At 44.9% G+C, this 27110-nt stretch overlaps 1 long non-coding RNA gene across 1 annotated transcript; it reads right to left on the reverse strand.

Moving 5' to 3' along the window:
- Positions 1-8436: 8436 nt before the first annotated feature.
- On the reverse strand, positions 8437-11332 carry LOC146797480 (uncharacterized). Its single transcript, XR_014968490.1, has 2 exons — positions 11280-11332; positions 8437-10737 (listed from the first exon to the last, which is right to left on the reverse strand). It is a non-coding gene; the product is annotated as an uncharacterized LOC146797480 (long non-coding RNA).
- Positions 11333-27110: the final 15778 nt, after the last annotated feature.

The raw sequence follows: 27110 nt of genomic DNA on the forward strand, positions 1-27110 counted from the left end.
CCTCATGCTACCAGTGAGTATCAAGACTTATTTTGTTTGATCCAGTAGGCTACTACTAATATTTTCATTGATAGTAAACAATCACATGTTCCAAAACTGACATCAGCATGTGCATATAAATCGTACCATACATGTGCCTTGGCATGCTATCTTTGTAGGTGTCACATCAAAGTATCCATCTGCGGAAAATGTATCCATTCACAATAAATGCCATCAATCTACACTTACGTGCATGTTCACAATGAGTCAATACCACCATAGCATCACTGTATTAAGCATTGACTCCTTTACATGAATCACAATTTGACGGATAATCCAGCTAATGTGGCTACATGCTACCTTGAAGGTTATGCCGCTATGCACGCACAATTTAGCGTGGAAGGTCTGTGCAATGGTTGGTGCTGTGGAAATTCAAGTTCAACACCCATTGCTGTACTGACACAGCCCCATATTTCCAAGGTGTGGGACAGGGCCCAAAATATACCACGAGTAAACCTGGACTACAACAGGAGGCGATACAAGATGATAACACTCATTTGACATTGAGGTTGCTCTTTGTGCAGCACACATAGCAAGAGGAAAATGCCATCACACAGTGGATATGAACTGGAGGGTGTACCTACCCACACTAACACAAACATGCCTACAATGCAGACACCCTTACACCATTGTGTATGCTTGGCAGCATTATCACATGGCAAATCATTGTGTGCTAGCGCAGAGTCGAAGGAACAAACTTCACCAAAAGTTTGAAAATTGAGCCATTGTTGTAGCCATCTCTTCACTTACTGCAACACAACACCAAGGCAACTAGTGCAGCTGTGCATCTGTAACATTGGATTGTGATGCAACCTATTGTTCCAGGCACCATGGGCCTCAATTCAGATGTTTTGGTGTAGGGCAGTGCCATAAGGAATCTTGCTGCGCTACCCTCAATCAGAACAAGAGGGCAGGAATTAACCTTATCTATGAGATATGGTGCATTCCTGTCCTTTCCCCCTGCACTGGCACACAATGGGCTGTCATGCGCCAACCTAGGCATCTTTGCACCATGGAGCAAGGGTGCCTGTGTTGCAGTGTTGATGGATTTTATACAGGAATGGACACCTTCCTGCACATAATCCAACCATTCTGGCAATATCATCTTTCTATATGTGCTGAAGAATGCAGCACACATACAGAAAGGAGAAAAAGTGGAGGTATGAAAACATTTCTCATCGTTGTGCCTCCCGATTCTGACACATTTCCAGGTTTATGATCTGTTGTAAATCTTGGTATGTGTCAGATTCCATGGGTGTTGCATGGGAGCACCCACAGCAACACCCATGGAATGCCCTTTTAATGCAAAGTGCTGCTTGAAAAGGTCACATATGCTCATTGCCAGGAAAAGCCACAACAAGTGGCTTCACGTGGCCTTGTAAATATGTTTGGCCACATTATGCCACAGTAATGTCATGAAAGTGACAGTACGGAGGCGCAAGTGGCCTCATAAAAGAGGCACCATGTATGAGACCTCATGTCAGAGTAATTTTGTATTACAATGGCTGGGACTTAACAGGATCAGTATTTGATGACAATTCATGTATGGAGCTTTGACCAGGGCTGAAAGCTGTGTGAGTACCTACCCCACACCTAAGTTGCTTTGACAGTGTGCAGAGCAGATTTCCGTGCATCTTCCTGTGTGTGGGGACTGACTATCAAGGCAATGGCTGCTTAGTATGTAGGTCAACCCCAACCATCTAGTTAGATTCTGAGTATTTGCAGTAACAGGATAGTTTACTTTCATTTGTGTGTCCATGTCTTACCATGAGCTGTCATTGCACTGTATGTGAGCATACAGGACAGCTTCAGGAAGAACTGTTATCATCATTACATGTGAGCAAGTTCACATGATCAAAAATATGTTCAGGTACATCCTGGAAATCTCGTATGGTAGGGTGATGTGCCATTGTACCAATTAATCAGTCATGATAGCAAGAAAGACATCTAGTACAACTAGTACCCCACAGATATCTGCAAATGCATGATTTCATTGTGGCTTGTAATCATTTCATTGGTGGGGCTTTGTTGCCCAAATGCAACATGTATATTGCTGATGTCAACCTACATCAGTGTTGCCTGCACATCCTTCTGAGCCCTGCACGTGAGTAACATGTGATTGAGTAGAGCAAGTGAGGTAATGTGGCAGCAGCCTAAGGCCTATTGTGCAGTCCACAAGAATGTGGCAATGAAAACAAGAGGGTATGGATAGGATGATATTGCCCCGACAGGAGAACAAATCATAATTTTTATATGGTGAGGGATCTACACAATGCACAAGGACACTGTGTCCCAGGTCTGGACAGGAGTGACTACACCCTTTACACATAGGTTGGCTCTCCCTCCTGGTACCTTCTGGCATGTTGTGGAGAAGTGTGGCTCACTGGTTAGAGGAGGCATACCCTGAAGCAGAGGTCAGACCCGGGACCAGGGTTCAATTCCCGACGCGGCAGGGTCTGAGCCCAAGTGTCCACGGACTCGATAATTCTCACTTCGGTGCCTACTCGAATCATGGGTTCACACTCTGCAACTCTGGGCAATAGCTTGCTTAATCTCCACTACGGCCCCCCTGCGGCGGGATGCCTGGCTTTCACCTTGGGGATGCCCAGTACGGGTTATCTCACAGGGAAAAGCCAGGACGGGTTCCCAATGCAAGCGCCGAGATGCCCAAGGGTAAGTCGAGCGCTATATAAGAACACACATACATACATACATACATACATGTTGCATATCATTCCCCATGGAGTATGTAGTTGGTACCTAGATGAGCATTGTGTGTTCATGTTTGTGCACATGATTTCACCCACTAAATTTAGGTTTGGAGATTATCATGGCTCAGTGTGACTTTTGACAGTCACAAGGCCAACTCCAGGCTATCCATATGATGACACAGAATGTGATGAAGAAGCTGAATCTGTACATTTGTTGTGTGGTTGTCCCACAGAAATCTAAGTTTTGGCACTAGTTTAGCATTCAGCATCTACAATGCTCCCATCCATTGGACAGCATAGAGTGTAATCTATGACCACAATGTCCAAGACGAGTCCTTCTTCTCCAACAGACAACATGACTGCAGAGGAGGAATGGCTATTCCGAAGTCATAAGAGACGATACCAGCACATTTGCAGTATATCCAAGGGGTTCATGAGGATGGGCCGCAGATAAGAGAAGGAAAAGGCAGCAAAAACCTGGATTTCATCTGCTCCTGGTAAAGTGCCAATGAATCCAAAGGACACCAAGGCCTACAAGGGAATGGGACATCAAGGAGGGCAGGAGCCTCAAGCAGGCCCTTCATCTGCATAAACACCGGTGGCAGGGCAGTCTCAACCACACAGTGCAGGATAATCGGGTGGTCAAGAGGTAACTACTGAAGATGTCCCATTTTTCAAATTGAAATTGGTCGGTCTGGAAATACAGATGGCCAAAATGCTTAAGTAGGTGGACATGTTGCAGTAGTCTGTGGACTGCATCCTGCAGCAGATACAGTTCACAGAATGTTATCACTTATTTTCTTTGTTTGGCTTTATGGTAGTATTAGTGATAGCATAGTTAAGGTTAGATTAGTAAGGTTTAGATTAGTGTAGTTATAATTTTTGCAAATATTTAGGTACTTTTTATTGTAATTGTTCATTGTGATTAGATTTTTAGGTGGGTAGGAGGGTGGGTTCAGTTTTATTGGTTTGTATGAGATATGTCAAAAAAACAAAAACATATATATTTTTGTATAGGCTTCAATGTTTGTTTAGTTCTTGCATAGGTTAAGTATATATAGATGTCCAGTGTACATTGATGTGTTAAGGAAGGGTGGGGGTTAGATGGTTTAGTGGTCTTATGTGAGACTTGTGTAGCTTAGATTTAGTTAAAGTTTGTTAAGGTAGTTTATTGATAAGTTTGAATAGGTTAGTTTTGTAGACATATATTAGGTGTAGGATTAGTAAATTAGGATAAGTAAGTTTTCAACATGCATTTCAAGATCCATTTGTATACTTTTATATTTATTAAAAATAATGTTTTGCAAGATACACTCTTGTTCATTGTTGTACAGCATTGCAGCTGACATGTATGCTTTTGATGGATTTGGTCCATGCGATGTTATTTGGAATGTGTGTGTGTGAGTGGCTAATGCACATTTTTTATGGATCCTCATCACATTTCTGTCAGATTACGTGTGATTTCAATATTTGTGATAGAACACTTTAGCCCATACACTGGTGGAAGATGTGCAACCTGCTCATATCATTGGGCACCTTGCAGTTCTAAGTGTACGTGCATGTTTTGCAAAATGAATTATGAGGATTACTGTTGATGACAGTTGCATTTGTATCAGTAGGTATTGACTCATGCACAGATGGCAACCACATACACACTCCACATTGCCCCATTCTGTGTTGATAACCCTTGGTTTTGCTGCATGATCACCATGATAGTGGCCAACAAATGGTCAATTGATGCTACTGTTCATCACAATATCTGTGAGGAAAACATATTGCACAGCAGGAATGAAAACTGGTGTCAAAAAGAACAACTTAGCATGCATCGTGGGTTCTGATATGACTGCTTACTCTCACTGGGCCCAATTCACAAAAGTAATCTGAGACAGAATCCTAACTTTATGACTTTCGGTATTCACAGAAGACATTTAGGAGTACTAAAGGTAGGATTTTGTCTCAGTCAAACTTAAATTTTGGTCTTAAGTTAAACTTAAGACAAACTTAAATTTAACTGAGACAAAATCCTAGTCGCAAAGTTAGGATTTTGTCTCAGTTAAACTTAAGCTTTGGTGGAGTGTAACATGTGGACAAAGCAAGAGGAGGACAGTATCTATTGTTTTCACACTGGCCCGGTTATGAGCAAAGTTCAAAGTTTTCACAGCACATGTGACACAGAGAAATGTAAGTGGGCAGTCTTACGCTGGAATTGTGTCCCATAAACATCCTCTTCCTCAGCTGTGTCTGTTGGCTGCTCTGTGGGGGTTGTAGTAGGTGACTGAGTTGGATGAGGAATACTGACATCAGGGGCTGAGGATGTGGAAGCCAAGGCTGCAGTAAGATTTTCCAGTGCCTACAGGTAAGGCAGCAGTGCATTCTGGATAGTCTGCTGGTTTTGCAGGACTACTACTACTTCCCAGTGGTAGGCAGCCATTGTTGCACTGTAGGTGTCCTGTTTCTGCTCCTTTGACTTTAGGATGTCACAAATTTCCACCAGCTGCTTCCCCACCTCGCTGGTGCTACTTTGGCAGGGCATTTGTTCATGCCTCTGCCTCATGACACCAGCGATGGTAGTCTGGGATTTAACATGGCCATGACATGGAGTGTAGTTAACTTGTGTATCCTCCAGGTTCTCATCATTGGAATTAAGGCATCTATGGATGGCCTGTAGGCTAACTACCATGTTCTCCATCCCCACATGCACTTCATTCACAAGCTCACGCTGGTGTCCAACAGCACTCTGTTGGAACAAAAGGTGTGTGTCTTCAGAGTCCAGTGGTGGATGTGTGCTGGCAGGTGCGGTGGGTGCACATGCTTCGGAATCATCTTGAGACCCCACTACATTGTGTCCCTCACAGCAACCAGAGTGGGTGCACATGCTTCGGAATCATCTTGAGACCCCACTACATTGTGTCCCTCACAGCAACCAGAGAAGGTGTTTATATGGAGTCAAGGATTTGATGGATGGTATCCTGATCAAGGGTGGACAGGCTCTCATCCATGTCAGGAAATTCCAGTGGATCATTCACCTGGACAGATGGTATAGGTGCATTCTCTGAAAAGAGATAGGGATATGTTACTGCTGTTTGCAGAGTGATTTGTGATAGAGTGGCTCTACTACTTCACAGGGGTATTTTAAAGTTTGAGTGCTGTGGGCCAACACAGCATTCCTTCTTGGGTTGCAAACCTAGGGACACATTTACTAGCCCCTTGCGCCGATGGTGCGTCACTTTTTGTGACGCACCGGTGGTGCAGTGTGCTGCCCCATATTTACAAGGCCACGGAGAGCCACCAGGTGTGACTTTTTGTGTCCTTGTAAATATGGTCCCATTTCACGCAGCACTTTGAATGAAAGTTGCGTTTCATGGGTATTGCTGTGGTTGTTACCACGCAACTCACATGGATTCATCCGCATTCACATATTTACAACATTTCTGGAAGATGGGAATGCATCTGAATCCTACACCTCCCCAAGGGAGGCGTAAGAAGGCGCAAAGAGGAAAGATACTTTTATATTTCCTTGATTTTTCAGGAATCATTTTTGAGATTTTGCCATAGGGCAGCGCCACAGGCTTTCCTGCTGCTGTGCTACAGCTATAGAAAAGGGCAGGAATGCATTGTATCTATGAGATAAGGTACATTTCTGTCCTTTCCCCCTGCGCTGCAGCACAATGGGCTGCCGTGCGCCAACGCAGGCACCTTTGCACCATGGTGCAAGGGTGCCTCCGTTGGCGAATGACATCCAATTGCGCGCCAATGCAGGGGAGAGCTCATGGATACTTCATATTGTGGTGAAGATGACACATCCCTTTGCTTTGGAAGTGACACAGCGTGGCACAGCCAAATGCCTTGTGCTGCTGCGCTGCAGCTCTTTCTTTTAAATTTGGTCCGTTGTATTCAAATAGTTGTAGATCTGGTTAATCGTGTTGTAAATTCAACGACAGGAGGCAGTTGGCCAAGTGGGACATGGACTGGTGTAAAACGTTTGACATGGCAGGTTGCTAAATGACGGAGCTTAATAGGCCTGTGCAATGTGTGATTAGCCTGTGTCATTTACTTTATGTGGGGAGGTATGGAACAAGACCCAGAACCAAAAACATTCAGCTGCACACAGCCTACTGAGGCACAGGTATATAGGTGGCTGAAATCAACATCATGACCTATGACGCACATATTGTCACTTGTTGTGACTTACCCAATGACTCCTGTTGGTTCTCATGTGCTGCACTGTCTTGTCCAAGGATTCCAGTCACCAACTCCTCTGGAATGATAGCTGTCACATGCTCCTACTGGGCATCTAACACCTTCTGGTCAGCTGGGCTTCCTCCTCCAGTCTGCAACGCTGCCTTTGGGTTTGACCCTAATTCGGCCTTTGTTCTGCGCTTATAATTGTGCAGCGCTTCTTGCAGTCGGTAACTGTCCTCTTTGTTTGGCCAACACAGTTTATTTTCTGCACGATGGACTGCTATATCGCCTCTTTTTTCCCTAGTGGCAACTTGGAGCTTAAAAACAGCTGATGTTGATGATTGGTGACCTCAGTGACCAGTATCTGTTTCCTCCTCACTGAAGTTTGACTTCCTCTTCCTTTTTCCCTGGCTGTCTGCGTGTCCATTGGGACAGGTTTTGGGGTTGTTTGGTTGGTTCTGCTGAGTACTGCAGTGTCCTCCCTGATCCATTGCAGACTCCAGTATGGTTCTCCCAAAAGGTTTTTGGGTTTAAATGTGTCCTTTTTTCCAATGTTTCTTCCGCTTGACGCACTTGAGACTGTCGCGGGGTGTTCGTACTTGCATTATGTGACGCAAATGTGCCTTTCGTCACTTTCTGACAGTTGCGTCAGGTTGACTTGCGGGTATTTTGCAGCACCCACATCATTTTTTATAATGCAGGCAACCACCCTATGCCACGGTCCGCCAAATTGTAAATGTGGTGCAACCATAGCGATTTGCATTGTCGCACAATGGCGCATTACATTTTGACGCATCGCTGCGTTGTGGAAGTGATACATCAAAACTTGTAAATAAGACCCAGTATTTGGAAGAGGTGTGAAAAGGGTGTCCCTTCCATATACCGATTTCCTAACTTACGTATTAGTGCTTTGCGAATGAAATGTGGTGGCTAAATATGGATATTTTACACCAAATTCAAACTGGCATTAACCATTCGCAGATATGAAGGGTCCCCAAGTGGTCCATGGGGCAACTGCCTGCTCCTAAAAAATGTTTGTAAAATTATTCATTTTGTTTTTTAAATACAGTTACAGACATGGTGGTCTGGTGACCCCAGCAATCCCCCATGCCTGTGACTCTAACCAATCGTAGTGGGTCTCAATTAGCGACCTGTCTCATCGTATTAATGATGTAGGCTGAACTGCAATTCACTACGAATCAGTATTTTGTGAACCAACCTATTAGCACATAGGTTGGTTCATAAAATAAAAAATGCATTGGTGGAAGGCCATGTCCAAACTGCACCCACTTTTCCTGAATCCATTTTAGTAGATTGCTAATAAGAAATCAAAAATTGCAAATCGCTATTCGATGCAATTTACTATTAGGAATCTATGTACATGAGGCCTGTAAAGTCATTTCAAATGACAATCTCAGCTCCATGGCGCAGTGATAATCTCTGAGAACTTAAACATGAGCAAAGGCATAGCAAGGAAAATGTGAAAGAACTATAAAGCAGAATATAGAGTCAGTTATGGAAAAAACATTTAATAAATGCTCAAGGAAATAAAAACAATATTCTATGCAATAGATTTTCCACAGCAAGTGGCAGAGTTAGGGAGGCTTTTAGCATTGTGAAGGAACTATCTGCTCCTAGCTGCTGTAGACCTCCAATGTCACCAAGTTATGATTTTGTTTTTGTTTCACAATTCTTTATTTGAAGATTAAAACCAAACAGTTTATAGGGGAAGGAGGGAAAGAGAACATAATATATCATATGTGAAACAGTAATACTGTATATGAAATAACACAGTGCAAGATTGAACAGAGCGTCAGGTACATAGCATGTGGTGTTCCCACGAGGCAGGGGCCGAGGAAGAGCAATATCAAGAAGGACATATGGGTCCACATCTGTACGCAGAAAGGCCAGTGGGGTGAGGGGGGCAGAAAAATGTAACATGACAAAAAGAAACAAATAGAGGAAAAGCACACAGGGAATCCATACTCACATCCATGTGCCCGGGGGGTGAGGGGAGAGAGGGGAAAAGGGAGAGAATAGGGAAGGAAGGGGAAAGACAGGAAAAAGATGAGAGCCAAAGAAAAAGAGACATGTGGAAAAGGCAGGAGTGGGAGAGGAAAGTGGGGGAAGTAACCACGCACCCTCAAGGACCATAACCAGATGGGATCTCAAGGGCAGTGTCAGTGTGATGTAATATGTGGTCACCCTGTTGGGGACAGGGGCCCTCTTAATTAGGGGCTAGTGGACTTCATCCCGAAGGAAAGACACCTAGGTGAGGAGGAAGGGCTCTGTCTTATTCTGTCGATTATAGATGACCCGCTCATAGGAGGCTGTCTGGTACATTGTCGAGAGCCATTCATCATGGGGGGCTGGATGCCAGTAGGGAGGAATGTAGATCTTAGCTGTGGTGAGAGCCATATGCAGTAGATGGCCCTGAAGGTGGGAAAGGTCTGAGGAGGCCGCTAGATTATGTAGAAGGATCAGGGGACAAGGCAGGAGCGACGTGGTTGGTAGGGTTTTGCTCAGCATGGTGCTGACTGCCACCCAAAAGGGTTATACCGAGGGGCAATCAGTCGTGGTAGCAGCGCCAGCAATGTGCATGATGTAATAGGCCACTGCTCACAGTTTTGCAGGAGTCCAGTGCCAGTCATGCAGTGACTCAAAGAGGCAGAACTTCAATCGTACCTCCCGGGCCCCATGTTCTAATGCCCCCAGAAGGTCTGCCAAATGCTTCAGTTCATATTCTGAAGTCTGGTTTGCCATGTGATACGGAAGCTATTTAGAAGGGGCAGGGAGAAAAGATGATGGCTCAAGAAGCTATAGAGGTCAGACATCACCCCGTGCAAGCGACCCAGCATTCTAAGGTAATAGACTATAGTAGAGGGCTGGAGGACTCAGGGCCATGAACCCAGGCAACACTTGAGGAAATGTCAGATCTGCAAATATCGCCAGCACTGATGGAATGTGAGACTGAATTTTTCACAGAGCACTATGAAGGATTTAAGGGCTTGATGGAGGCTGTAGATGCCCCCAGAGCACGACGCCTCCCAGTTCAACATCTCACCACCTATATGGATGCCAGAGTTGCCCCACAATGGTGCATGCTGTTCAAGAAGAGGCTCTATACCAAAGAGGTGATGGGCCCAGCACCACAATTTGCCCATGGCTTGCAGCATTGGGTTGGTGGTGCCCGGCATATGTGAACCACTCTTGTACAGTGGGGAGCCCTCCACAAGCACCCACTGCGGCGGATCAGGAGTCCTGGGAAGAATGCAAGAAGCTGTGCCAAGAGCAGGGCCAGGGCGTAGTGCTCAACTGAAGGGAGGCCCAGGCCCCCACAAGTTCGGTTATCTACTTGCTAACTGGGACAGGAGGTCTCCCAGAATAAAGACAGTTTGCTCCAGTTCACGGAATGCAGCAACGAAAGAGGGATCAGTAGGGGCAGCATGCCAAGGACGTAGGTGTATCGTGGCAGTGTCACTATCTGAACTGCAACACTTGGGACAACTTTCTGCCCCTGAACCACTGGCACAGCGAATTGCTCTTGTAGAGCATTTTCTTGTTATCTTCATGGCTAGGTCACTTTGTTTTCCATTGCGTAATCACTCCATTATTTCATCACTCTATTACTCAGAAACTTTCCAGTCCGCATGCAAGGTATTGTGGCACTTTCCCAAATTTCTAATGCTCCTGCTGGGCCATCCGCACCTCTCACCAAGAACACGACATAAGCCAGATTCATCGATAGCGGTTTATTCAAACCCAATGCATTTCGGGCCACAAAGGGGCCCTTCGTCAGGGGAAACTGTAAATGACAATTGATCAAAATTAAAATTCCATACCACCAATGTATATTCAAACATCTAATTTTTGCAAATTATGTTCACAGACTCAACTGTTCATAACTGTTAAATGTATTATTAACATTTCTACAAACACCCCTTCGGCGTCTATAACCAAAACTTGGTCTCATCACTTTATCTTTGGCATTATAAAATTAAAATTTAGCACAGTGAAACAATGCTATGTTCCCCCCCCCCGCTTATGCCTCTAATCTTATTCTTCCCCAACAGTTCTCTCACAGCTAAACCTTCCCTTTACTTCTCCCCATCAAGACCTCCCTCTTCATGCTTTCCTTTGTTCTCTCCACCCCATTTCCTCTCGTATCTACATCACATACCTGCTAACAAACTAACGGCTTCCGTTCACCATCACAAAAAATCTCCTTTCCCTTTGCACCCGCCTGTTTTGAATGCTGTTCACTCCTTCTCCCCCCATCAAAACATCCCTCTTCATGCTTTCCTCTGTTCTCTCCACCCCGTTTTCTCTCGTATCTACTTCACGTACCTGCTAACAAACAGAAAGCCTCCGTTCACCATCACGAAAAAATCTCCTTTCCCTTTGCACCCGCCTATTTTTAAATGCTGTTCGCCCCTCCCATATGGCAACACGCCCCCTAATTTCCACACGATGATCACCTGTGCCGATTTCTAAGCTCCCAAGTCTACTCAAAACTACTACTCCCATGATTCATTGATGTAAAAGAAATGTCGAAAGCTAAATACATGTAACGTTTTTCTGGCATTTCAAAGCAGCTGTAATCATTGTTAAAACCGATGTAAGTTATATACAAAATATATTCTGATCAAAGTTCTTGATTAAACAAGTTAATATGATGATTTCCCATTCTTCTGACTCCAAAAATAAACGTGCTTCGTGAATAGCGATGTGCCGCCTTGCACGAGGATGAAAACATGATTGCCAAACTGTTTCTTTTTGCACAATTTTCTCTGATGGGTGCTAACCCAGTAGGGCATGACTTGTGTAAACATTATATATTTATGCGGGTCGCTACACCTAAAAGGTGTAGCGACCCGCATAAATATATAGTGTCACTATCTGAACCACCTGAACCCTGACCTATAATAAGAGTTTGAGGTGGGCCCACTTCTCGAAGTTCAACTCCATATGAGCCAGCAGGGGATTGAGGTTATCTGCCAACATGTAGTCCAATGCTCGCTTTATGTAAACCCTCCGGTACTTAAGGCGCGAGGACTAAGCCAATACTGCCACATTGGTGGTCACCCGTGACATAGGTAGTGCCTTGCTTTTGTCCCAGCTAACTTCATATCCCAAGAGCATCACAAAGCCAGAGAGGATGTCCAGGAGGGCTGGAAGGGAATGAGGGAGGTCCGAGATAGTAAGCAATATATGATCAGCGTAAAGATAAATGGTGGACGTCCCCCCAGGGATGGTAATACCGGTGAGGTGCAGAAATTGTCAAAGACAGGCCACCAGGGGTTTCAGGGTAAGAAGGAACAGCAAGGGTGATAGCAGATAGCCCTGCCAGGTCCCCAATGGACTGGGAACAGGTCTGAGTGAAAGTCTCCATAGTTAACTTGGGCAGTAGGCCAATTGTAGAGCCATTTAAATTTGACTTTAAAGTCCTCCCCCAAACCAAACTGTCTGACGGCCGCAAAGAGGTATCCCCACTCAACTCTATTGAATACCTTCTCAGCATTCAGTGAGAGGGTATGGGCATCATCCTGTAGGTCCTTGGCCGACCAAGGGCCATGAGCAGGTGTGAAGAGGTGATTTCTGGAGGAGTGGCCTGGGACGAACGCCACCTGTGTATGGCGGATCAAGGACAGGATCACCACTCGCAGGCAAGCTGCCAGCACCCAGCAAGTATCTTGATGTCCCCGTTAAGCAGGGAGATAGGCCTCTAGTTTCATCAGTGGAGAGGATCTTTCCCCAGTTTAGGAAAGACTGCTCTTACCACTCTATTGGAGATACGGCTGAGATAGCCTGTTTGATCGGCCTCATGATAGGCCTCATAGAGGGAGCCCACCATGTCCTCGCCAGTCTACTTATAAAACTCTACAGGAAAGCTGTCTTCCCTAGGGGCCTTGTTATAGGGGAGTCTAGAAATTACCAGTTCAATCTCTGTTTTACTAATTTCCCGCTTTGTGAGTCCCTGACGAACTCATTGAGGCTGGGGAGGTGCACACTATCAAAAAAGGCCTCTAGACAGGCAGGGTCAACCTCCGAGGTGTACAGGGCCAGGTAGAATTTAGCAAACTCATTGGCCATGTCTTGCGGGTGCGTGAGGATAGTTCCAACCGTGAATTTAATGGCCGGGATGGCAAGCACCACTTCCTGTTGGAGGAGCTAAGCTGGAAACAGCCGACTTACCTTCCCGCCTTGCTTATAGTGTTGACCTTTAAGTCACTGAAGCGCATACTCGACTTTAGTGGTGAATAGGGTGTTGAGGTCCATGGGGGCTTTCTCTAATTGGCAGCAAGGAGAGGACAAGAGATTGTCAGTGTAGAGGCGTGAGGCACGGAATCTCATGCTCCATGGCCCTCTGCTGGGTCGCCCTCTTGGCGTTGGGAAGGGCTGCATCTCTCATGAGCTGTGCACGGTTAGTTGCTTTAGCGGCCAGCCATAAGACCCAGTGGGAAATGACAGACCCTCTATTATGTTCTAGATAAGTGGAAACATGGGATCTGAGCTGAGATTTAACCTGGGGAGTGCGGTGGTGTGAGATGTTTTAACACCAGATCTTATGGCCAGGAAAGGAAAGTCCCAGGTCCATGTAGAGCAGAATCAGGAAATGATCGGAAAGTGTACCCTCCAGGATCCGGGAGTCCCGGGAGGGGGCAGCAACTGACTGTGAGACCAAGAAGTAGCCATGGACCGGCGACAAAAAATACTTCCGGTCCTCTGGATGCATGAATCACCAGAAATCCACAAAACCATGGCCAAAAGTAACATCCCCAAGGAGGGCCCAATCCGATTTAATACCTAAATCCAGTGGGCCTGTGCAGTCATGTACCGCATTCAGTGCCAGGTTCCAATCCCCTCCTATGAAATAGTGGGAGGCCCCGATTTCTGTGAGGAGACGGTTGAGTTGGGGAAAAAATTGGCACTTGGATCCCGTAGGCACCTACACTGTGCGTACACAATGTGTCAACCCTCCAAGCCGAAGTTTAGCAAAGGCATAGTGGCCATCTGTATCCATCCATGTCTTAAAGATAGTGAAAGGCAGGAATCTGCATAAAAGAACCGCAAAGCTACACTTCCAAGGTTGCCCAAGGCTGTCTGCCGGCACCTTTGGGCAATTGCTGTGGACTACCTGCCCCACCCAATCATGATGCAACTTTTCAGACTCCGTATGAGAGAGGTGGATTTCCTGGCAGAGAGCCACATCAACTCGTTTAGGCTGCAGATAGGACAACATCTTCTTACGTCCTACCAGCGCAGTGTGCATTCTGAATATTTTCCGCAGCCCGACAGCGTGGTCCAGAGTCTGCTGTCCTTGGCGTTCCCTCCCTCCCGCTGCCGCGCCTCACATCGCGTGGCCGCTGTGTGGAGCAGGAGGGGGATTGAACTACAGCTCCCAGCCTCCCCGGCCCCAACATCCCGGAAGTAGCGTCAGGAGGCGCTTTAAAAACCGAACTCACTCCCCGCGTCGCGGTCTCGCGCGCGGTCTCAGCCGGGCTAAGCCCGGGCAAAGGGCGGGCCCTCTTAGGCCCTCAGAGGCCTGAGGAGACTGGACTGGGCCTGAGACGCTGCCCGTTTCGTTGTGCATGCATCGGACATCGTAAGCACATCAGCGTTACTATTTATTATTACATGGACAGCTATTTTTCAATGTGATGTGTCGATGTGGGCAGGCTTGATAGATATAATAGATATTGGTGTTCCCCATTCATCGATATAAAAGGAACTCTATTGCCTAACATAAGTATTATTATAGCAATTAGTTAGATATACCTAAAAGTCTGTTATTATCCATTCGCGTTTAGTTATCCCGATCATATTGACAAGATGTCACGTGGAAATAGAAGCAGTAAAACTGTGTCAGGTAGTTCCAAACTCACTGGAACTTTAGATGATTTCATAGTTCGCACAAACACATTAATAGATCAGGGCATTGTCCTTATGGAAAGGAGGGTTTCCCAAGATCTTGCCTTAGCTAAAAGGTCCTCCATGGGGCACATTGCCACAGTTCGAACTCCAATACGAACCCCCGAGAACACCCCAACCAATCCTAATATACTACATGTTAATGCAGAAGTTCACGGTACTACCAGTGCAAATTCTGATATTGAAGACTGTAGTATTACTGATTCACAGGGGTTGGCAATCATAGAAAACACCTCGGTAGCTCCCCAGCCAGATGGCCAGATAGCTGACAATAATATCCCAAGAAAAGGGATAAAGGAGGGAGCAATCCCTAAAAAAAGTACAACTAAGCGATCCCACAAAAAATATCCCGCTACTAGAACTACCAAGGTTACAAAGAGCAAAAGAAATAATAGATCCAATGCAAGCGTGACAAGGGAAACACAGGGCCAAGAAACAGGGAAAGGAGGGGTTGTCCTTAAGACACTACCTATGAATATTGTAGACAACAGTTTTTTAGATAAATCCCTAGCTGATATTCTTTCTGTTGAATTATCAGCTGATAGTACAGGCATAAATATAGGGAATGAAGATTCCCTTATATTGACCTTGTCAAAAATATTTAAGGAACTGCTTATTCCTATAGAAGAAAAATTAGATGGGATAGAAAAACAACTCATTGAACTGAGGAAAGAGAAAAAAGATGACCATATCAGTAAGAAAAACAAGATAACTCAGATACCAGCTCCTATTAGCAATGTACAGATATCAAAAAAACTTGTCAATGATGTAGCAAAAGAAAGGAATCCAGTCCCCAAGGGCCCTAATATCAATCCTATTGTTACTGATGTGGGTGGAAAAAATGCAAAGTCCATTATGTCACGTGGAACAACAGTTGGAAAAACGGCTCCTTGCAGCACGCCTAGACACACTGATGACAACACGCATATAGAAAAGCGCAGGAATGTTAATCTACCTCCTGAAGCATGCGATTATGTAGTCATTTTAACTGGGGTTCCGGAACTAGACCCGTTAGTCCTAGAACCATACGAGGCGCTTAAAAACAAAGTCTCACACTGGTTGAATATTAATCATCCATTACCACCAACAGTAAGAAGCAATATCCTAATGGTAGAGAGGGTCCCTTGGGTAGGAAACATTAGGAAAAAAATACAAGGGGACTGTGTGATTGTATCATTTGAAGACCCTCGATCAGTAGGACACATTTGCTTGGGAATCCCAAAGAACAATGGTTCATTGATCGTAGCAAGACCCCTGGCTTATTTTTATCCGCCAATGAAATACGAAGATAACGCATGGAGTTGGTTAAGGGATACAAAACAAAATAGAGGTGGAAATGGGTGTGAGTTATTTGGAAATCTAAATCCCAAGAGGAGAGAAAGGGAGGGGGAGGATGGCTGGACCATAATACAACGTTGGGCCGGGAGGCCCCAACACGTCAATTCGCAGTATCATGGAGAATGGACGGGTCCACAGTTCGCACAACCCTTAATCCCCTGTTTTAACAGGTTTAGCGGATTGGAGACTGTTGATTGACTCCCAGTATATGGGGAAGGATATAAATCTCAACCCTGTCAATTAGTCCCTCCCGCTACATTACCCGCGTCTCCAACAAGCTCCTTTAGGACATCTGATTCCCCAAATCGCTTACCTCAATTATTATCAACTGGTACACAGGGGGGAAATACCACACCCAAAAAAAAACTCATGGTAATTCTAGAACCAACACCCAAAGTGGAACAAATAAAACATCATGAGGCAAATGATTATAATAGTAATAACTCAGGAAAACCGATGATACCAAGTAATTCCTCATCGGTTATTAGCTGTAGCTTAAACCAAGGTCCTTCTATGGCCAAGATTGTGTCATGGAATGTTGCAGGAGTGGGTTCAAAAACAAGTGACCCTGAGTGGAACCTTTATATGAACTCCTTTGAAATTTGTGTCCTACAAGAAACTTGGGCTACGACATCCATGTACAGGGTTGGATATAGAACTTACCAGTTGGAAGCAGTCCCATCAGTAAGAGGCCGTCCATCAGGAGGGCTAATAATATGGGTTAGTGTGTCCATTAATATTGCCATACAGCAATTAAGAATTGATTCTCTAGACATACTTGGTTTGAAAATGGTTACCAATGATAACCGGACGATATATCTCTTTAATGTATATAATAGACCATGTCCATCACACAAGGAGTCACCATGTATCGGCAAATTAGAATCAGTATTGGATACATTGGACACAGAAGCAAGCATGATCATATGCGGGGATATGAACTGTAACTTTGAACCCATTGTTGGAATGAATAATTTATATGAGGATGAAGACAATGCTAATGGTATACCATCCTTAACTAGTAATGGGTCAGTTATAGGAACTACTCTAGCTTTCCAAATTACAAGGGTACTGGTAAGCTATGGACTGAGGGCATGTAATGGGCGTCTCCCCTCTGACAGCCCCAAGGTACCGACTTTTACGAGACGTCATTGCCAAAGTATAATTGATTATGTTATCGTTTCCATGGACTTATGGCCACATATAAAAGACTTGATGGTCAAAGATAGATTTGATAGTGATCATCATTCCTTGGAAGTTAGTTTTATAAAGAGCTTAATAATGAAACCAGAAGCCGAAGAGGTAGGACATCAACCAGTCCCAGATAACGTTATATTAAACAACAATCGTAGGTCCGTTAAATGGGCTTATATCCTGGGACAAGAAGACTTAGTGGCAAACATTTATAACTGTCTCACTAAAGTTTTTGATACCTACAATCCCTCCGATAGTGAATCTGGTCAATTTCTTAAATTACATAAGGAGTTCTTTAAAGAACTATTAGAATTTATGACCAGAAGACCAAAAAAAGGATCGGGTGCTGCGAAATTGCAGCCCTTAGGTAAACCTTGGTTCAACAAGGAATGCCGAACAGCAAAATCAGCCTTGATAGAGTCGGTAAAAACTAAAAATTCCTTGGCAATTAAAGAAAATAGGAAACTATATAATAAGGTGCTGGCCAATGCAAAGTGCACATGGGACGAGGAACTGTGGTCATGTATGCTGATGGCAGCTAAAATGAAGGACCAAAAGCTATTTTGGGAAACAGTGGCTAAGGGTAATCAAAGGGAGAAGGGCTCAAGAGAGGTTTTCCTTGACGAAGCAACCTGGATAGACCACTTTACGAATCTGTACGCCGACCAAGGGGCTGTTAGTGTAGTACAGGAAGATCATCCTCTGTTATTTGCTGAGGCTGAATCGTTACATATAGTTTTTGATCTAGAGGAAACAGAATTAGCTATTAATTCTGTCAAATCTGGGAAAGCCCCAGGGCTGGACAAAGTACCAGGTGACCTGTTCAAGCATGAACTTGACGTCTGGGTTCCTTATCTTAATCATTTGTGCAATACTGTTGCTGCTGGGGAGGCAATTCCGGACACATGGAACGGGGCGGAAATTATTACCATTTTTAAAAAGGGCGATAGAAGCAATCCTGCTAACTATCGCCCCATAAGTCTTTTAGATATTACTCAAAAAATTTATGCTAGGCATATTTTAAACCGTATAAATTCCTGGTTGGAAGAAGAGCAAATTTTAACAAAATATCAAGCAGGTTTCAGAGTAAAAACGGGAACCACTGACCAAGTCCTAAGGCTCTGTTGCTTGTATTGGAAATATGTTACTCTTCGTAAAGGTCATTTATATGTGGCATTCGTAGATTTACGGGCCGCATTTGACCTTATACCGAGAGAACTCTTGTGGGAATCACTGAAATCTCAGGGGCTCCCGCTAGGCCTACTAAAATTGGTTATTGGATTACACAAGGACAATTATGCAAAGGTCAGGTGGGGTCCTACTGGGGAACTTACAAAAGCTATCCCTATAAAAAGAGGAGTACGCCAGGGGTGTGTACTGGCGCCAACCCTATTCTCCCTGTTTGTCAACGATATACCATCATACATGGAGTGTAGTGATAACGACGCACCAAGATTAGGGGGCGAACGGGTCTCTTCACTTTTGTTCGCAGATGACACCATCCTCATTTCCCAAACACCACGGGGCCTTCAAAATTTATTAAATAGATTTCAGTCGTATTGTTCCTTGAAGGGCCTAGAAATCAATACTAAAAAAACGAAATACATGGCACTGAGTCCTCATAGGAATTTTAAGAAAAATCTAATGTTAAATGGACAGAAGCTTGATTATGTGCAGAATTTTATATATTTGGGTGTCTCTATAGACTCGTCTTTAGCATGGAGGCCGCAGTTAGAAAAGAACAAGATTATTTTTAAACAAAACTGTCTACCAATTCTCAAAAGACACAAAGAATGCTCGAATAAGGCTGTGACCCCTGCCCTAGAGATATTTAGGTATAAAGTACAATCAGCGGTACTATATGGGGCGGAATTATGGGGTCCTGCATGTAGAAATACATTTGAATGCCTTGAGAACAAGTTTCTTAGGGGATTGATAAAAATATCTACAAATACCCCACTAACACCACTTTTATTGGATCTAAACCTGAAACGAACAGATCAACATGCAATATTAAGACCATTATTGCTGTGGGTTAGATTGTGGACGACCCCAGAACTAGTAAATTACAAGGAAGGCCTGAAAGAAGTTATGGATCTTGATAGTTGTAATAAAGTTTATTGGTTCAAGCATGTAAAAAAATGGTTAGGCATGATTGGACTAGCCCATTTTTGGAATGACCCTGAGGCTATGAACCCGTGCTCTAAGAAAATTGTCAAACTATCCTATTGGTCACATGTGAGTCATGAGTCAGTATACACAAGAATCCATGGACCGCTAACAGAAAGCTTTCTATTGTTTAAGGATGTAGCATCTTTTGAACCCTTTCTAGACGAGATCCACCCGCCCTTATCAAAAACTCTGTATCTCAAATTTAGATATGGTATTCTTAGAACGAAGGCCCTTGAAAAAAGCTGGGCGAAATCAGGAAGTGATCTTTGTATTTCTTGCACTCATGGCACAAAGGAAGATGATCTTCATATACTTCTATTTTGCTCAAGCTATGTAATTCCAAGGAAAAAGTGGATAGTACCACTCTGCCATAGAATAGGTTCTAGATCCTATAAGGAGGCTGGCAGAATTTTAAAAACCGACACCAGCCAGGTGATAGTTTTTGGAGTTAGTAGATTTCTTCTCGCTGCTAATTTTATCAGAATAAAGTTGGGTCTACATTTTTAAGGAAAAAAAAAAAAAGAAAAAAAGGGAAATAAAAAAGGGCGAGGAAAAATGAGACAACATACCACTAGATAGTTTTAAAATAAGATTATGATATTAGAGCATTTAATTGTTGTTTTATTATCCAACCTGGAGGATGTTGTTGATGCTTCTTTTTATGAATTAAAAAAAAAAATGTACTAGCGGTTAGTGATTTAATACTATTTTAAGAGCTTTTTAAAACTATATTTATTATTAATTGTATTTTTAACTTTTAAAATTTCCACCCAGGCGAAATGTGATTGATAATGAATTATGGAATTATGAAATTGACTCTCGGTAGCAACGGATATTATGAATAGGTTGGTTTACTTGATCTCTTTTCCCCTTTTGTCTTGAGTTGGCAATTGTCAAAATGTAAGAAATGTTTTTTTTTATGTTTGTTCTTTTATGATGCAAATGCGTCGAAATAAAGATTTAAATGAAATGAATGAATGAAATCTTCTTACGTTTTATAAAATGTGGCAGTCCATTAACATTCCAGGAGATGACTTGCAGGAATGAGGTGGACAGTTGAGCAATGTTGGCCATTGTGGAAAAGGGGCATCTGAGTGGGTGTGGAGGGGCACAGAGAAGGGATGGAAGAATGTGGGGTTATAAATAGAAGAGAAAAGAGAAAAGCAAGAAGAAAAGAAACTGAGAAAAAGGGGGAAGAAAAGAGAAAAAGGAAAAGGAGGAACCCCTTGGGCGTGGTAGAGGGGAAGGTAACCCAAAGCAGGGGCAAGTGCTAAACACTAAAATTAGGAGAAGAAGAGGGGAAAACGAAATTAAGACCTGGAGTAAGGGGGAGGACAAGAAAAAGGGGAAAAGAGAAGAAAGTGGAAATAAACCAGCAAGGAAACAAGGACAGAAGCCTCAGGGAAAGCTGGTGACTATGTTACGCGAGTCTAAAAATGAGAGTCCAGGTGCACCGGAGGTTCCATGGAGAGGGACAGATAGAGCAAGTGTTAATGAGTGAGGTTGGTGACAGAGCTGTGGGGCTGGAAAGAGAGAGGGAGAGCGTTGGGCCAGAAATCCCAAAAAAGTGGGTGGGAATAGGAGAGGAAGAGAAAGAGAGCATGAACAACAGCACTTGTGGAGATGAATAGGGGTAAGGAGGTGGGTGAAAGGAAAGAGAATGCTCTGCTATAAGGCTCATGACCCAAGGGGCAACAGCAGGGGCATAACTGAGGTGTGACAGCAGCAATAAGTGAAAAAGCGGTGTTTGAAATGACAACAAGCTGCTCGGTATGGCAATAACCATACCGCATAACATAGAACATAGCAATGAACAGCAAACCACTGCAAAATACAATTGAACATGAATAGGGATATCACAACACAGCATTTATACAGAGCAGGAGAAAGGCATGCAGATAGTAGTATTATACTCAGCCGTATATCCTGAGGGTGCCAGAGGCCTCTTTGTGCAGCAGCTGGGGCAAAAGAACAACAAACATGGCAAGAAAGAGTGAGTCTCAGGCCCCAGGCTGATTGGGTTTCAGCGGAGAACGGGATTTGTCACGGCCCCTGTCCTGAGTAAGAGCAGCCACCGCTTTGAGGGCCATATCCTTTCTTTCCTGGGAGTGGGTCAGGCGGTCCAGCTCCCTGCCCTGGTTGAGGCCCTCACAGGGCATTAAATGACCACCAGATTTGGTGGTGGGGATTTGCCTGAAGGATGGGGTTCATCAGATGAGCCAAAGGTGCGAGGTCCAATTCTTGTCCAGAGAGGCTCTCCAGGAAGGAACACAGTGGCCCCGGGTCGGAAAAGTCCTTGGGCCTGCCATCCTTTGTGATCCAAATGTGGGCAGGTTCAAACAGTCCAAACTTGATGTCCAGTTTCCATAGTTGGGGCCGCAAAGCCAGGAAGGCCTTCTTCTTGTTGCGAGTCCCACAAGAAAAGTTGGCAGCTATGCGAATCTCATGGCCCTCATAGACATGTGGACCATGGGAATGAGTTGCGATCAGGAGTTGTCTCACCTGTCATGACAGAGAAAGCAGGCAATAAGAGGGCACATACTCCCCGATGTGGCCATGTGGGCTGGGCCCATACGGTGATCCTGCTGTATTTCCAGGGGAAGAGAGAAGGTCTGCCCCATGAGATTGGCAAGAAGGTCTCGGAGGAAGTCCCTGAAATCCGAACCCTCTATGCGTTCTGGAAATCCAATCCAAATAAACGGACATTGTCCCGTTGACTTCTACCTTCAGGTCCATGAGCCTGTTCTGCAGGTGCCAGAGTTCCTGGTCTCTATCCGGGATGCAGTTAAGACATTCTTTCACAGTTGAGAGATGAAACATCACCGCCTCCACCCTATTGTGAAAGCCTGTGATGTCAGATTGTATGGATTTAGTTTCAGTAGTGAGGTCAAATATCTTGGAGTCCATACCTTCCAAGCGGCGAATGCCGCAGTGATCTCCTTCAAGATGAGGTCATTTGGAGTATCCGGCTGTGGACAGAGGGTGGCCACAGTAGCCAAGGTGGTAGACATCACTGGGGGAGCGGCCATGGAACGTGGTTGGGAGATCGCATCCGAGATGAGTAGCTGGCGAGAGGATTTGCCAGAAGGCTTACCAGATGGCATCGCCAAGCTGGAGACAGAGATGAGAAAAGTTTGGTCACCCAACGGGATGAAACTGAATGTGGCCAATTGGTGGACAGTCCCCTGTGGTGCAGATCATGATGTATAAGTTGTCTGTGCGACAAACCATGCCCAGGGAGTGATGCATCCAGATGCCTCAAGGTTTGTGGCGTGTCCCAAATCTGTCCAGGTTCATCTCAAGGGAGACAGGTCACCTTTGGTGTCAAGGTCAAAGAGGTGGGGGGAACAGAGCACCAAAGATACAGCGCACGAGAGACTCTGCACAAGGCCCCAAGGGATGATACAGAGGGGGCTGAAGACTTTGCCCCTAACTACACCAGTGTGGTGGCGTGGCTGTAGTAGGCCTGTGGACACAGTCCCAAATTCTCTGTGGGCTCGCAGTCCCTTGGTGCAGGGCTGAGGCTGTCAGTGGAGGGGATCAGCTGTTCCCAATGGGGTTGGAGAGGTCAAAGGAGGTGAAGCGTTCCATTGTGGGGCTCCACAGCCTGAGTAAAAGCAGTGGCACAGGTCTGTGGGTGCTCCGGGGACTGCTTTGCTGCCAAATGTCCTCAGAGTCAGTCCCCTGCGTGTGCTGAGCTCTTGGGCTACTGGAAAAACAGTGAAAGCGCAGCTCAAATTGTAGCGGGAGGGGCCTGCACCGTAATGCTGCCACTGGAGGAAGCAGGCGGTAAGGCGTCGTGGTCTGGCCTGGGCATGGGGTTGTAGGCTACTCACTGGGCCCCAGAGGTTGAAGGATGAAGTGGGCCCTCCTGTACAGTTGAGGGGGACACCAAGGGATGTCAGTTGGGCTGAGTCTGGAGGTACCTGACAGGCCGCGGTGAAGTCAAGCTGGCCACCCAAGGTCAACTGTCCTGTGTGCTGCATCACTTCAGGTCATCCCGCATGCTCATGAAGCGGGCGGCTAGTGAGTGTTGTCATGTGGCGCTGTAAGGTGGCTCAGGCCCCCCACTGGGATCCCGAATGAGGACCTGTGCTGTTCTGTCTGAGGGTGGTCATGCCTGCAGTTTCGGCAGGCATCCAGCGGGCGCTGCTTTCTAAGAGTCTGAAAGGTCCTTCTCTGCAGCTGGCTCTTTGCCGTAGCTAGGCTGGTCACGGGGATAAGACTCCCCAGTGGGATCGCAGGAGTGAGGAAGCAGTTGTAGCCATTACAGATTTGGCACCCACAGCGATTAGGGTCCACACGCCATCTCTGAGAACGCTGTGGTGTGCTGAGCTCTTCTAGTTAGCGGCCATCATCGTCCGTGGCCAGACCAAGATCAACTTATGGTTCAAGTAATTCACTAGCCCCATATTTTTCCATAAAAATAACTTATGGATCTTTCAACAAGTTGTCACTTACTAACTAACCAGCTACCTGACTATAATTTTTGCCCTAAAACCAGCATATATGAATATTATACTGACTGAATTTTCAGTAAAAGAATTAGAAAAGGTAGCCCTAAAGGTAAAGTGCCTTTTATGTCGAAAGTGGCAAAAAAAAACAACTGGTAAACAACCAGCTCACAAAGCTTATGGTGAGAATGTGATCCTGAACGAGTTTCAGTCAGGCTTTCAGGCCCATCACAGAACAAAACTATCTTGATGGGCTGTGAATGATCCATGATAAGGTAGAGTGGCTGCTCTCATCTTGCTGGGTCTTTCCACAGCCTCTGATTCTGTCTTGCACAATGTACTTATTTCCCAGCTTGATGAGATAGGGATAAAAGATGCAGCTTTGGGATGCCTCTCATCCTTCCTGAGGGACAGCCATCAGGCAGTTACATTTCCTCCATACACAACTTCCTGTCACAGAATAGAGTGTGGTGTCCCACAAGGGTTAGCACAAAGTCCAAACCTGTTTGATATCCATTTGGCCCTTCTAACCTGGTTAAGGAATTATTTGGGCTGGATCTTATGACCTACGCTGATGACACAGAAATAATTATGAACATTACTGGTGAATCCACCCTAACACAATATAACTTTATTGACTGTGTGAATGAAGTAGCCTTAAGCATGGAAAATAAATGATTGAAGCTCAACTCAGAAAAAAACAGAGGTTCATATTTTAGGAGGATTCCATAACATCTGGACTCAGATGTGGTGGCCCTCTGGCGACCCTATTCCAATTGACTCAGTTCACAATTTAGAATTCATATTTGTCAGCAAGCTGAACTGTTCTATTCAAGTTGCAAAGCTTGCATCGTGTTGCTTTTTATATTTGCACGTTTTAAGAAATACATTGCCTCTTCTTCCAGAGGAGCACAAATATACAGTAATTTGGGCAATTACAGGAACATGTCTAGATTACTGTAAAATGTTGTCTCGTCTCAGCCTGCCTGGGTCTGGATTCCGCAATGGTTGTGGGAAAGTGGAGTTTTGGACACCTTCCTGCACATAAACAATCATCTCTGCAACGCAGGAATTCTTGCATAATTGCTCAAGGGTGTCTGTATTGGCACTAGGCAGTTTTTTTTTAGCACAAGCGCAAGGGAAAACGCATCCCTGCATTTTTTAAATGCAGCGGCGCTGCAAACTTTGCCGCAGTGCTGAGCCATTTACTTCTATATATGCCCCACTGTTTTACTCGCCCTGCCATTGAGGTTGTTTACGATTAGCAAGCATTTGAGCTTTAGTCCTCTCAAAGCATGTCAACTGCAACATCTTTGTCTCATATTACACAGCTCTGCAAGGGGTGCATTTATCTGACCAGCTGACAAGCCATAAAGCAGAACATGCCCTGTCTGTAAAACAGGAACAATGCGATTCACCCTTTCACACTCCTCTCTGACCTTCTGACCCTAGAAGGGGCTGCTGTGGAATAGAATCCAATGTGCACATGGAATGTGCTAACGCACAAATAGTGATGCTCTTTGTAACTCCCCAACCTTCTCCCAAAGTCAGGCAGAGACTGGACATCCGCTCGGTGGCGTCGTCAGACGTCAGCGTGAAACTACCTTGTTCCTGGAACCCCACCCGCAGGAGCTTGAAAACATCAGGCGCATTTGGACATCCAAGAAAGAGAGAAATAATTAACCCATTCATCAGACTTCAGGAATAACTGATGGACTTTGAGTTTTGTTGCCAAGGAGATGTCCTTTAAGCGTGGCATATTCTGGTAAATAACTCAATTCACTGTGGACATTCAGTATAACGCCTGGAGGTCGAAGATTTGCAAAATGCTGAATGCGGGTCTAGCAGGTACAGTGAGTGCTAATATGTCTGGTGATGCTGTTATGTGGATTTTTCGTCCAGAACAGAGCCTGTAGCTAAAACGCACAAAGATGTGATGTGCTTAGAATTATGATCATAGCAAAAAGAAAGTGGCTTTGCAATTCTTCTACTTCCAGTTATCGCTGGCAACTTTAGCACTATCTGCTGCTTCGTCATGTGTGACTTTGCCATTACAAGCTTCCCTACTCCTCTGGACCTCCCACACCCCAATTCCCTTCTCCCCTTCTTATATTCATCCTCTCGGTGACTCCTTTGTTATAGCCTCTGAACAGACTACTTGCTTCACTTTGTACAACATGGGCGCCATTTTGATCAGTTTTTTTTTTTGCTTTGTGCTTGACAGGTTCAGCAGCATAGAAAGACGGTTTTCACTGGAGCTTTTAAGTGTTTGAGTTGGTTAGTACTGCTCTAAATCCTCTAGCAAGTAGAAGTTAAGCACTCAGGGGTGGAGCTTAGTCAATGACATGCAGGGGGTGTGAATCTAAAATTTCCCAATTAAAAAATGGTGGGCTTCAAGGCGGAAGGGTCAGATGGGCAATGTTCGGGATGGACTGATCCCATGGGGAACATGGTCAGTAGGAGGGCCTCTGTCTAGCGTGGCACAGTGGGCGAAAAACAATGGACTGGTTGGAATGCTACCCCGAGGGATGGCCACTGGTTGGAATATTTGCCAGCACTAATCCCATCAACTTTTGGGTGTTTGCCTGTAGGATGCCTAGAAAGACAAGGTCTGGTGCAGCTTTCCAGGCCTACTATTGCCAATGTTTGTGAAATCTAAAAAGTGGTAAATTTGCATCCATTCAAGGAGCACTTGAATGAGTGCAGATTTACTACTTTTTTGGTAAACAAGTCGCTATAAATATTTTGTTATCCTGATCCAAAAAATCAACAAGTTAAAACCTCCCAGTGAAATTAGAACGATGAGAAAAACCAACACAGACATAGCAAATCTGACTTATGGCCTAACTGCCAATCCAAGAATCCATTTGAGGTGTTTCACGCCCCAAACACCCCTGCTGAAGCTATGCCCATGCCCATCCCATCTGGGCATGGTGGGTCTCTCTGGGAACTCATGATTACGTTGGCATACAACACAATGGCCTGGAGTCCTGTCCCCTCTGATAACTTATTTTAAATGTATTTTCACTGTGCACACGTCTTGGTTTCTGCTACGAGAAGTCTTGATAGTATAGTTGTCAAATCAGTG

Source organism: Triturus cristatus, chromosome 9 (genome assembly GCF_964204655.1).
Source record: "Triturus cristatus chromosome 9, aTriCri1.1, whole genome shotgun sequence".
NCBI classification, from domain to species: Eukaryota; Metazoa; Chordata; class Amphibia; order Caudata; family Salamandridae; genus Triturus; species Triturus cristatus.